Below are 12,369 nucleotides of genomic sequence, written 5' to 3' on the forward strand. Positions count from 1 at the left end.
ATGTTATTGGGAATGCATCTAACCTATCTGTGGTGATTATAATGCTTTTTCATGGTTTCATATAGATACTGCTTATTATTTTAAGGAACAACTCATTTATTCATATGCTCTCTAGCATTTTTAGTAGAAATGTGTGTTGAATTTGTCAAAAGCTTTTTCAGCATCTATTGATCTAATAATGTGATTTCTGATAGGTTTGCTATTGATATAATTAATTATACTAATAGTTTTCCTAATATTGAACCAATCCATCATTCATGGGATGAAAACTACTTGGTCATAATGTATTATCCTAGTGATAAAATGTAGTAATCATTTTGCTAAGATTTTATTTAAGATTTTTCATCTCTATTCATTCAGGGAGATATGTCTATAATTTTCTTTCTCTATTTTAACCCTTCCTGTTTTAGATATCAGCACCATATTGGTGTCATAGAAAGAGTTATGTAGAGTCCCAACTACAACTATTTTTCCAAAGATTATATATAGAATTGGAACCAATTGTTCCTTAAATGTTTGATAGAATTTACTTCTGAATCCATTTTATCTTAAGGAGTCCAGTAATGGCTTGTTGAATTTCTTTTTATGTGATAGGGTTATGTAGGTACTTAATGTCCTCCTCATTTAACCTGGATACTTATGGTTTTGCAAATATTCATTCATTTCACTTAGATTATGAAATTTATTAGTTGTTGGTCAAAATATCTAGTATACTGCTGGGCAAAATAATTCCATATTGTTACTTTAATTTCCTGCTCGTTTAGTATACTAGCAATTTGTTTTTCTCTTTTTTTTGGAAGTCATATTAACCAGAGTTTTGACAATTTTATTGTTTTTTTCATAAAACCAACTCTTGGCTTATTTATCAGTTCAATAATTTTCTTTTCTGATTTTATTAATTTCTCATTTAATTTTTAGAATTTCTAATGTGGTACTTAATTTGTACTTTCTCTAATTTTTAGTTGGATGTTTAGTTCATTGATTTCTTCTTTCTCTAATTTATTCATGTAAGCATTTGAAGATATAATGTATCCCCAACAGCTACCTTGGCTGTATCCCATAAATTTTGGTATGTTGTTTCATTATTGTCATTTTCTAGGATGGAATAATTAATACTTTCCTTAATTTTTTTTGTTTGTTCCTCTCATACTTTAAAATGAGGTTATTTAGTTTCCAATTACTTTTGGGTCCATATCTACCTGGCCCAATATTGCATGTGATTTTTATTGCATTATGATCTGACAAAGATGTATTTACTATTTCTCTCTTTCTGCAATTAATTATTAGATTATTAATGCCCTAGCACATGGTCAAATTTGTGTAGAATTTTGAAATGTAGAAAAAAATAGTATTTTCCTTTCTGTTCCCATTCAATTTCCTCCATAGGTCAATCATGCCTAGGTTTTCTAACAATCTATCTACCTCCTTAATTTCCTTCTTATTTATTTTATGTTTAGAATTATCTAAATCTGAGAACTGGAGGCTGAAGTCTACCACCAGTAAAGTTTGCTATCTATGACTTCCTGTAACTCCTTCAACTTCTCCTCTAAGAATTTGAATTCTATACCATTTGGTGCTTTCATATTTAGTGTTAGATTTGTTTTATTGACTATGGTAGCTTTTGGCAGGATATAGTTTCCTTTCTTAGCTATTTTTTGCTATCTATTTTTGCAGCTGCTTTTTCTGAAATAAAGATTGCTACCCCTGCTTATTTTACTTCAGTTGAAGCAAAATATATTTTGCTCCAGCCTTTCACCTTTTATTTTTATGTATCTCTACAAATAAGTTTCTTGTAAGCAGCATATTGTAGGATTCTAGTTTTTAATCTACTCTGCTAATTCATTTATGTTTTAAGGAAGAGATCCTCCCATTCACATTCAAAGTTATAATTATAATTACTAACTCTTTTCTGCCCTCCATGCTATCTTCCCTCTGATGTATTTTTCCCTTTTCCACTTTATCCATATTCCTCCATATTTTCTTTCTGAATACCACCTCCTTCTGTGTTTTTGCTGTCCTATATCCAACTCCCTTCCCTTTCTTTCCCCTTTCCCTTTGCCCCATCTTCTTTCCCTTCTTTCTGTTAGTTCCCCATTTCCTCCCCCCCTTCACCTTTCCTCCTTTTCATGCTTGAAAGGTAAGATAGGTTCCTTAACTTAAATGAAAGTATATATGTTAACTTTAAGCCAATCTAATGAAAGTAAGATTTAGAGAGTTCTCACCTCCTCCTTTCTTCCCCTGTATTGCAGTAAGTGTTTTGTACCTCTTAATGTAATGTGGTTTGCCCCATTCAATCACCTCCATCCTCCCATCCTTTCACTGTCCCCCTGCATTTTAGGAGATTTTGTTTTTAAATCATTCTTAGTCACAGAAAAGTCATGACTGTCCATCACTTCTACCTAAGTATAATCTGTCCAATAGAGTTATTAGAGTCTTTCTCCCAGGAAGGGATATAACCAGTTTCATCTTAATGCATAGCAATATTTTTTTCTTTACCCTCCCTTTTTAAATTTTTCATGCGTCTCTTGGGTCTCTTTTTTGAAATCCAAAATTTCTATTAAGCTCTTGTCTTTTCATCAGAAAAAGTTGGAAGTCTCCTGTTTCATTAATTGTCCATCTTTTCTCCTGTAAGAGAAAGATTAATTTTCCTAATTAGTGGATTTTTCGCTGCATTCCAAGCTCCCTTGCATTTTGGAACATTGTATTCCAGGTCCTTCAAACTCTTAATGTTGATGCAGTCAGGTCCTGTGTAATCTTTACTGTGGCAACTTGGAATCTAAAATTTTTTTTCTTGCTGCTTGCAGGACTTTCTCTTTTATCTGATAATTCTGGAATTTGGCTAAAATATTCCTCTACAGTTTCATTTTGGGATGCCTTTCTGGAGAGGGGGGGGGTCTATGTATTCTTTCAATAACTAATTTGCCCTCTGGGTCCATGATGTCAGGGCAATTTTTCATTACTAAATCCTGTAAAATTAAATCCAGCCTTTTTTTCTCTTCAATATTTTCAGGAAGCCTAATGATTCTTAGGTTGTCTCTCCTCATTATTTTCCCAACATCAGTTCTTTAGCCAATGTGGTATTTTACATGTTCTTCTATTTTTTTGATCTTTCAGTTTTATTAACTGATTCATGTTTTCTCCTGAAGTCATTAGTTTCCATAGACCCCATTTTTTTAGAGAAGAATTTTCTTCATTTACCTTTTGCAACTCCTTTTCCAACTGGTCAATTCTATTTTTGAAAGAGTTTTCCATTTACTAACTGAGATTTTGAGAGAATTATTTTCTTTTGACATTTGTTAAATTACATTTTCCAAGTATTTGTTTTCTTGTTACAAAGTGTTAATTTTCTCTCCCAAAATTTGCAAATGATTTTTAAACTCCTTCCTGATTTCTTCAAGGAAGTCTTTCTGCCCTGGAGACCAAATTATATTCTCCTCTGAGGGTCTAGATCTCTCTCTGAGTTAGGGGCTTTAGTTTCTAAATAATTTTCTGTGACCCTTCTTTCTGCTAGGCTTTCTTCATTTTCCTGAGGTTTTGTGTTATGGGAGGGACTGCTTCACAGAAGTCTGGTGTTGAGATCCCAGGAGACTTTACTCCCTGAGTTTAAAAACTCCAAGTGGGTGGCTAGTAACTCCAAGTGGGCTGGCCAGAGGCCAGCTGATTGCTTTCTCTGGAGTGTCTATGACCTTGATTTGATGTCCTTTTGGCTTGGAGCGGGTGGGTGGTACTGTGCTGATGGATAATTTTATGCCCTGTAGCAAGGTAATAACTCTCCCTATTCAGCTAAGGGAGTTATGCTGCACATGCCTGAGCCTGGGGTGGTGGTAGGACATTTGTTGCTCTGTTTGTTTGGGGAAGAAGACTCCACTGGAATGAAGGCATGGAGTCTGAGGTTCTCCAGTCAAGAGGAGCCCAGCAGATTGATGTCTCCAACTCTCTGCACTGGAACTTACCCTCCTACCCTACCGGAGTGCCCCAGACCATCATTCCCACAGCCAACGTCTCCACTCCCCAGTTGACTTTTAGATCACAGCTCCCACAGTCATCACCTCCATGGCTGATCTTAGGTTAGTCTGGCTCTCACCCTGTGACAGTAGGCTCTCTCCTCTCTGCCTCCATCTTACCTGAAGACAGTACCTGAAGACAGACTTTGAGTTAGTTGCTTTTCTCCTAGCTTCTTTTTCTGGATTTTATTGATTGAATTTTTGTTAAGGGGTGGCTAGGTGGCACAGTGGATAGAGTACTGACCCTGGAGTCAGGAGTACCTGAGTTCAAATCTGGTCTCAGACACTTAATAATTACCTAGCTGTGTGGCCTTGGGCAAGCCACTTAAACGCATTGCCTTGCAAAAAAAAAAACTAAAAAAAAAGAATTTCTGTTAAGAGGTATGTTTCATATTACATATGAGGAGAGATCAGGAGACCTTAGCACAGTGCCTATTTTCTCTCCACCATCTTGGCCAGAAATCTCTAGATATCATCTTTTAAGAAATCTCAAGAAAAACCACGCTAATATTCCAGGAATCATGAAGTAAAACTTCAAATTCAAAGAATAATTCATTGATCAGTTTCTGAAAGACATGCCTCATTAAAAACCTCTCAGAAATATTAATTACTTATCATGGAGAAAAAAAATTGCAAATATCAAAAAAAGAAACAATATGAGTACTTGGGTTCACAGACAGGACAGCATGATATTTAGATGTTTCTATATTTAAGTATAGAATAGATTTGAATATGATATTCTAGAAAACAAAAGAGCTTGTATTGCAACCAAGGATCAACTATCCAGCAAAAACTGAGCATGAACTTTCTGAGAAAAAAGAGTCATTCAATTAAATAAGGGGCTTTCAAACTTTCCTGACCAAAAAAAAAAATCAAATCTAAACAGAAAATTTGATCTTCAATTAAAAAACTCAAGAGCAGTATAAAAAGTTAATTAGGAAAGTGAAATCTTAAGGGACTTAATAAGGTTAAACTATTTGAAATTCTGCTTGAGAAGTGGATACTGGTAGTTCATAAGAACTTTCACATTATTCAGGTAGTTGGAAGGAATAAATATACACACGGAGCACAGGAATGCATGGACAGTGAAAGGTAATAACTAAAAAAGTCTAAAATTAATGTGTGATGGAGTAATTCCAAGAGAATGGGAAAGGGAAAAACAGAATGAGGTAAATTATGTCACAAAAGAGGCTAGAAAAATTTATACAGTAGAAGGAAAAAAGAGAGATGTGAAAGAGAGTGAGTGAGAGGTATTCCATAAACTTATCTATCTATCTATATATATATATATATATATATAACATAGGATAAACTTCAGTATAGAAGTATAGAAAATAATCCTATCCTAAAGAAAAGTAGGACCAGAAGAGCATAAGGGAATGGTGAGGGTAAGAGAAGAGAAGGAAGATTGGTGGAGGTGTCAGAAGTCAGAAATATAATGCCTTTGAATAGGGCAGGGTAAAAGCAGAATAGAATAAATGGGAAAATAAGATGAAGATAACAGTAGTAAGTATGAAAAAATTTGAGGTATGTTTCTCTGATAAAGGCTTTATTTCTCAAACATTTAGCAAACAGTCAAATTTATAAATTCAAGAGTAATTTCCCATTTGAAAAATAATAAAAATTTATGAACAATAATCAGATGAAATACTCTTTTATCTAGATTTTTAACAAATGTTTTAACTCATTACCGGCTGAAGGCAACTTAAAACAATTCTAAGGTACAACATCATGCAATTAGACTGATCTAATAGTACAGAATATTAAAATGAGAAATGTTGGAAGGAAAGTGAGGAAAAATAAGATATTAAAGCATTGATGTTAGAATTATGAACTCATTCAACCATTCTGTGGAGTTATTTGAAAATATGGTTATAATACTGTACATCCTAACAGCAACATGGGGGTGATGATCAACCTTGATGGACATGATCATTTCAGCAGTGAAACAATCAGGGACAATTTTTGGGCTGTCTGCAATGGAGCATATCATGCGTATCCAGATAAAGAACCATAGAGTTTGAACAAAGTTCAAGGACCATTCCCTTTAATTAAAAAAAAAAACTGATAATTTATTGTCTGATCATGTTATCTCTTTTTTATGTTTTTGCAAGGCAAATGAGGTTAAGTGGCTTGCCCAAGGCCACACAGCTAGGTCATTATTAAGTGTCTGAGACCGAATTTGAACCCAGGTACTCCTGACTCCAAGGCTGGTGCTTTATCCACTATGCCACCTAGCCACACCCGTGTTATCTCTTATACTTTATGTTTCTTCCTTAAGGATCATCGTCACACTCAATTTGGATCAATGTACAGCATGGAAACAATGTAGAGACTGACAATTTTTTTTCTGTGGGGGGTGGGCGGGGGAGGGAAGTAAGATTGGGGGAAAAATTATAAATCTGAAAATAAATAAAATCTTTAATTAAAAATATGGTTATAAGACCATAAATACCCTTTGACTTAGCAATACTATTACTATAACCCAATATATTTATGGAAAAAAATCTTATACATGTAAAAATATCTATATCAATTCTTTTCTGATGGCAAAAAAAATTTATTTGAGTAATTCAGTGCTGGTCCATCAAATGGGGAAATGGTTGAAGTAATTGTCATATGTGATTATGATGGAATGCTATTCTACTATCAGAAATGATGAGCACATTCCTCTTAGGAAAATCTGGAAAGATTACTTGACCTGATGCAAAATGAAATGTATTGTGTATAATTTAACAGCAATAATGTAAGATGATCAGCTCTGAACGACTTAGTTATACACAGTAATAAAATACTGCAAGATAACTCTGAAGGACTTACAATGAAAAATGTTCCTAACCATCCCCAAGGAGAGAGCTGATGGTATCTGAATACAGATTAAAGACTAGTCTTTTTAAAATTTATTTTTCTTGAAAACTTTTTGTTGGGAAAGGGCGTCTTTACTTCCTTTACAACATGATTAGTATGGGAATATTTTGTATGACTCTACATGTATAATCAACATCAAATAGAGGAAGGGAGAAATTTGTAACTGAAAGTTTTGGAAACAAATGCTAAAAAAATGCTAAAAAAATTTACTTGTGACTGGAGAAAAACAAATACTAAAGATATATTTTTTTAAAAAGTCAACACAACAACCAGAAGGTAAGAAATAACAATAATCAGGCTTAATGCTACTTTTAGAAGATGCATATGTGTGATATGGTCTTTCCACCCTTAAGATTTTATCACCATCAACTGAGAATAAAGACTTGTTAATAAAATTAATATCTTATAGTGTAAGAAGAAACATGAAGGAATTGCTTCAATTCCTTCCAAGCATTTCGAATTGTCTAAAAGTGGATCAAGATGATGCACGTTACTCATCAAAATTGCCTCAATGAGGGAATTCTCCTTATAGGAGAAAGGGTGAAATCAGAAATAATACTCTGCTTCCAAAATGTTTTGCCTTGTGCCACTCAAATCATCATAAGTTTCCTGGATAGTCCTTTTGATGTCATATAGTCAAATTACCTCATTTTATAGATGAAGAATAAAACCCCATCAAAACTGCTAATGATTTTTTTTGGTCACATGGTTATTAAGTATAAAGTTCAGAATTTGAATGCAAGATTTCCTCACTTAGAGGCCAACACTATCCATTATAGAATCATAGTAACCCTTTTATAGCACATGTCATTCCTAGCTCCCCATATATGGACATTTAAAGATGATAATAATAATTAACACATGCACACACATGTATATGATTATCCCTATATGTGAATATATGTAAATGTTCATATTTGGGGGGGGCAATGCTATATGTTTGTTCAAATGTTCAAGTAAAATTTGTAGGACATACGAAAAAATTAAAAAATAACCTAGATTAAAATTGTAGAAGGATAACACACCAGTTTAAAAAAATTGAAAAACCAATTAGAAATATTCCAATATGGGCATTTTTCACTATTGCTTAATGAAAATTTTCAATCAAATATTTTGAAAGTATGTTCTTCATGATTGGTTTCATGAACTAAAAATTGAATCCTGTTCATGTAGATATTATCCTTCTATATAAGAACTATAACCTACTTGCTATATATTCACTGAAGATAGTATGATAATTCTCTCACCTTATTTCCCTTGAAATTCAACCCTCAAAAGGACAGTCATGGGCTTTTTTAAGTCATATTTACATGCCCATACACTTGAGGAAAGTCCTATTGTTTTAAAAATTAATGAGCAATCAGTGAGACACAAGAAGCAATCCAGTTTCAAAGTGCAACTATTATTTCTTCAAATTCAGTTTTATTGCAATACCAATAGACTAAAGAGATGTATTTTATCTTCCATTCATGTAGATGAATACATCCAAAAGTATATTCATAATCACTATCATATCTTGCTGTACATAAATCAAGTCTTGATTGAACATTATAATAATAGTCTCAGGAAGAAAGAAATAGGGTAGCTTCAAATTCACATTATTAGTTTTAGAAAAATGATTTTTTTTTTGGTAAACTTGTTTGAAGTGTCTCCCAGGAAAATAAGACAGAGGGGATATCAAATGGTCCATTAATATTAAAAATATATTAAATATTTATTTCAATGACTCCAAATTACAGGAATATCTATAGCCTGTGATATGAAATGAATTGTTACATATCCTAATTCACATTTAGAAATCCTACTGCTTTCTTGGTAAAACACAGGAGCAGAAATAGGTTATTCATTTTATTTGTTTTGAAGGCCAGGAACAAAATTCCCCTAGTCAAACTACTTGTAAACACATGGATTAAACAATATCAATATTATTTTGACTTCCTACACTATTTTTGCTCCTTCCTAACTATAGCTCAATTTGCACTCTTTCTGCCAAGAGAATAATATGTTCAAAAGTCAGAAAACATAAATACACCTCTGTTTTTCCATAAAAATCATGAGCACTGAAACAACTGAAGGGAAATAGTTTTCCATAATAACTTAAAAATCTGGGACAAATTGCAATGATAATTACTTTTATAATTAAAGCATCCTTATATGAAATTGCAACAATGCATTTTAACTCATTGTCATTTCTTAAAAAGGAGTGCATGATTTTAAGCATAAAATTAAAGAATTCAACTACTTTGAATTCCTTCACAAAGTATTTGCTTAAAGTTAGTTTTTACCTTCCTCAACATAAGTATTTTAGTAATTGAAACATAAGAAAGTATTAAATTAGAGAAATGTGTGAGCCCAAGGGTAGCTAGGACACAAACTATCTTTGACTTTCCATATTAAAAAGTCAGTAACTCTAATTGCACTCAGAAGAAAAGGAGCAACTGAAGCAGATACAATAAGACCTGCACAAGTAATATAAGTAGAAAGTAGTATTCCCTTCTAATTGAAGCTTTCAGAGATATTGAAGGCTGGATTTTAAAAACACATACTGTAGGGATCTTTTTTTCCTAAATTCTAGTTTAGGAATTCATTACTCCTTATTTTATACAGATTTATTTTGCAGGTAATAAATTAACAGTTATGAAATCAAGTCCCTTACTACCTATCTCTTTAAATCTAGAAATTTGAAATAGCCAAGAACGTAAAGGCAAAAGCAGAATGTGTCTTGCCCACTACGCAAAGAGTTTCTGTGTTTTAATATATTTTTCAACTTTGGTTAATAGACAATGAACATTTAATATATGTCTATTGTGTGAAAGGCACTGAGTTAAGTGTTAAGGCTAAAAATGAAAAAAAAGACACTCTATCCTCCAAGATTTTGCATTTTAATAGAGGAAGACATAAAAGAAAACCAAAAAGTGAAGGTAAAAGGTTTGTAAGAAAGGGGATGGTGGAGAAGTCATTCCACCCTCAAAACAGAATGGTAAAGGGTAATAATGAGGTAGAAAACCAAGTCTGAAAAATTCTTATTAGGTAAAGAGGTCATCCTAATATTGAGCCTTCTGGGTCATGGAAGAGAAGTCTGTGAAAGAAGATTCAAGATAGTACAGCCAAATGAAATAACTCTTCTCAATGTCCAAAGCATTCCCTTAAAAAAATTTGAATTACCATTTAGAACAACAGGGTTTCCTTAATTGGGTCAGAGTGAATATAGAATTCAGTTATTTCTGTTTTGGCTAGAAAACCTGAAGAACTTCCCCTCCAAGTTTGGGTTGTTGTTTTTTTTTGGTTTTTTTTTTGGACTACTTAAAAGAGGTATTTTTTGCTTGATTTCTTTGTTACTTGCTTTAATCACCAAAAGGACATTGCCTCCCTCAAGTTGAGACCTATTAAATATCTTAGATTAAAAAGGTCTGGGTCTTTCAATGTGTCCAGGGACATGTTTTGGTCATCCTGATCGATATTTGACCACAGGAACCAGATGGTTCAGAAGAGAAAGTGAGATTGGTGTTTTTTGCAAAACTGTTCCTCATTTAATTCAATTTACTTTTGTATTATGGTATTAACTCCCCGATGTCAAGAACAAAAGGCCAACAGTAACAAGAATAAATAAGACTACTTCAATTTTAGGCTTGTCTCTGCAATGCAATATGAATTTAGATAACTCACTTGCCAATCAAATAAAAGATTTTATTAAATACATATACCTTTTCTTCAGAAAATCATTTGACAAAATGGTTGTAAATTTACTTTGAGGTGCGTGCTGGGGTTGGCGGGGAGGGGTGGGGGGGAAGGGAAAAGGTGGAGGCTTTGCCGCAGCCCTGACAGTACTTCTGCCACTGCTGTTCGGCCGAGATCTCCCCGTGCCTGCCGGATTATTATATCTGCCAAGGTGTGAGTCTGGTTTTAGTGAAGAGCTTCCAGAAGAGACCAGCAATACTGAAAATAGTTCCAACTCTGCCACAGCCCCCAGGGATCAGAACAGACAACCACTTGAGAATGTGGATCAGCATTTATTCACCTTGCCACAGGGCTATGGCTAGTTTGCCTTTGGGATTTTTGATGACAGCTTTGAATTTCCCACATTCGGCTCTGGGGTGCAATCTGAGGACACCAGAGACTCGGAGAACAGGCGGGAGAGACACCGCCAACCAGTCCTGCCATCACTATGGTGCACGGCAGCCACGGGCCGCCTCACTGCACGGCGTGCCACACGCAGGCATGAAGGCGTCCCCAAATTAGAAGGGATTATTCAGCAATTGGTCAATGGAATTATTGCACCTGCAACAATACCAAACTTGGGATTGGGCCCTTGGGGTGTTTTGCATTCAAATCCAATGGACTATGCTGTGGGGAGCTAATGGCCTGGATGCGATCATTACACAGCTCCTTAATCAGTTTGAAAACACCGGTCCCTCACCAGCAGACAAAGAGAAAATACAAGCCCTTCCCACCATGCAAGTCACAGAGGAACACGTAGGTTCAGGGTTAGAATGTCCTGTATGCAAAGATACGCTGGGTGAGAATGTCCGGCAGTTACCTTACAATCACTTATTCCACGGTGGCTGCAAAGTCCCCTGGCTGCAACAGCATGATACCTGCCCAGTGTGTCGGAAAAGCTTAAGTGGACAGAACACTGCCACAAATCCCCCGGGACTGACAGGAATGAATTTTTCTTCCTCTTCTTCCTCCTCCACCTCCAGTTCGCCAAGTAATGAAAACTCAACAAACAACTCGTGAATCTCACCACCAGCCAGTCCAACCAATCCCCGACCTTCTTCCCTCTTTCCCCTTTGCTCCCTACCCTACCCTGATCATTGCCCATCTGCCTCCTGGTCAGAGGGAGCAAGCTAATCTTCCCCCACCCCACACTGAACCCAAGAAGCAGAGTGGGGGGAGGGGGGGCAGGAGAGACCCCCAAGACCCCAGAACCTTTTTTTTCCTTTTTTTCAACAACTTTGGAAGCACCAAAGGCCTTTAGACCTCCCCACCACCACCTGCCAGTCCCCAACTCATCTGACAGTTCCAGGGAAGCTCTGTCTCTCCTGCCAATTGATGGCTACCACTGCGCTGGCTTACAAAGCCCCCAGGTCACATTAACTGCGTTTCATCAGTCTGGATCCTAGCAGGTACCAGGTTGTTCGAAATGAAGGATGGATGTGACTAGACCATCTCTATGGTTGTAGATTTGAGATACTTTTTATTTTCCCCTTTCTCCCCAGCAGTCCCCCTAACCTTTGTAACCCCCTCATAGACAATGCTCCCAGGTGGGAAGGCCGGTGGAGTGTGGCTGTTTCATTGCCATCCAACATGCAAACTGTCCACTCCCCCTTCAGCTATCCTCTCCTCATCATCCTGTCTGTCTTTATAACCTCGCCCTCTAATGCTCAACAACGGAAAGGGTTTTTATAATTTTAAATTATTACTGCTATTAAATAAATGGACGTTTTAGCTCAACCAGAGGTGATACATGATTTGTGGAAAACAGGGTAAGACTCGC

At 35.5% G+C, this 12,369-nt stretch overlaps 1 pseudogene; it reads left to right on the top strand.

The window, feature by feature from the left end:
- Positions 1–3,880: 3,880 nt before the first annotated feature.
- Positions 3,881–11,664, top strand: LOC141492285 (E3 ubiquitin-protein ligase RNF126 pseudogene; annotated as a pseudogene).
- The last annotated feature ends 705 nt before the right edge of the window (positions 11,665–12,369 follow it).

Source organism: Macrotis lagotis, chromosome 6, assembly GCF_037893015.1.
Source record: "Macrotis lagotis isolate mMagLag1 chromosome 6, bilby.v1.9.chrom.fasta, whole genome shotgun sequence".
NCBI lineage: Eukaryota > Metazoa > Chordata > Mammalia > Peramelemorphia > Peramelidae > Macrotis > Macrotis lagotis.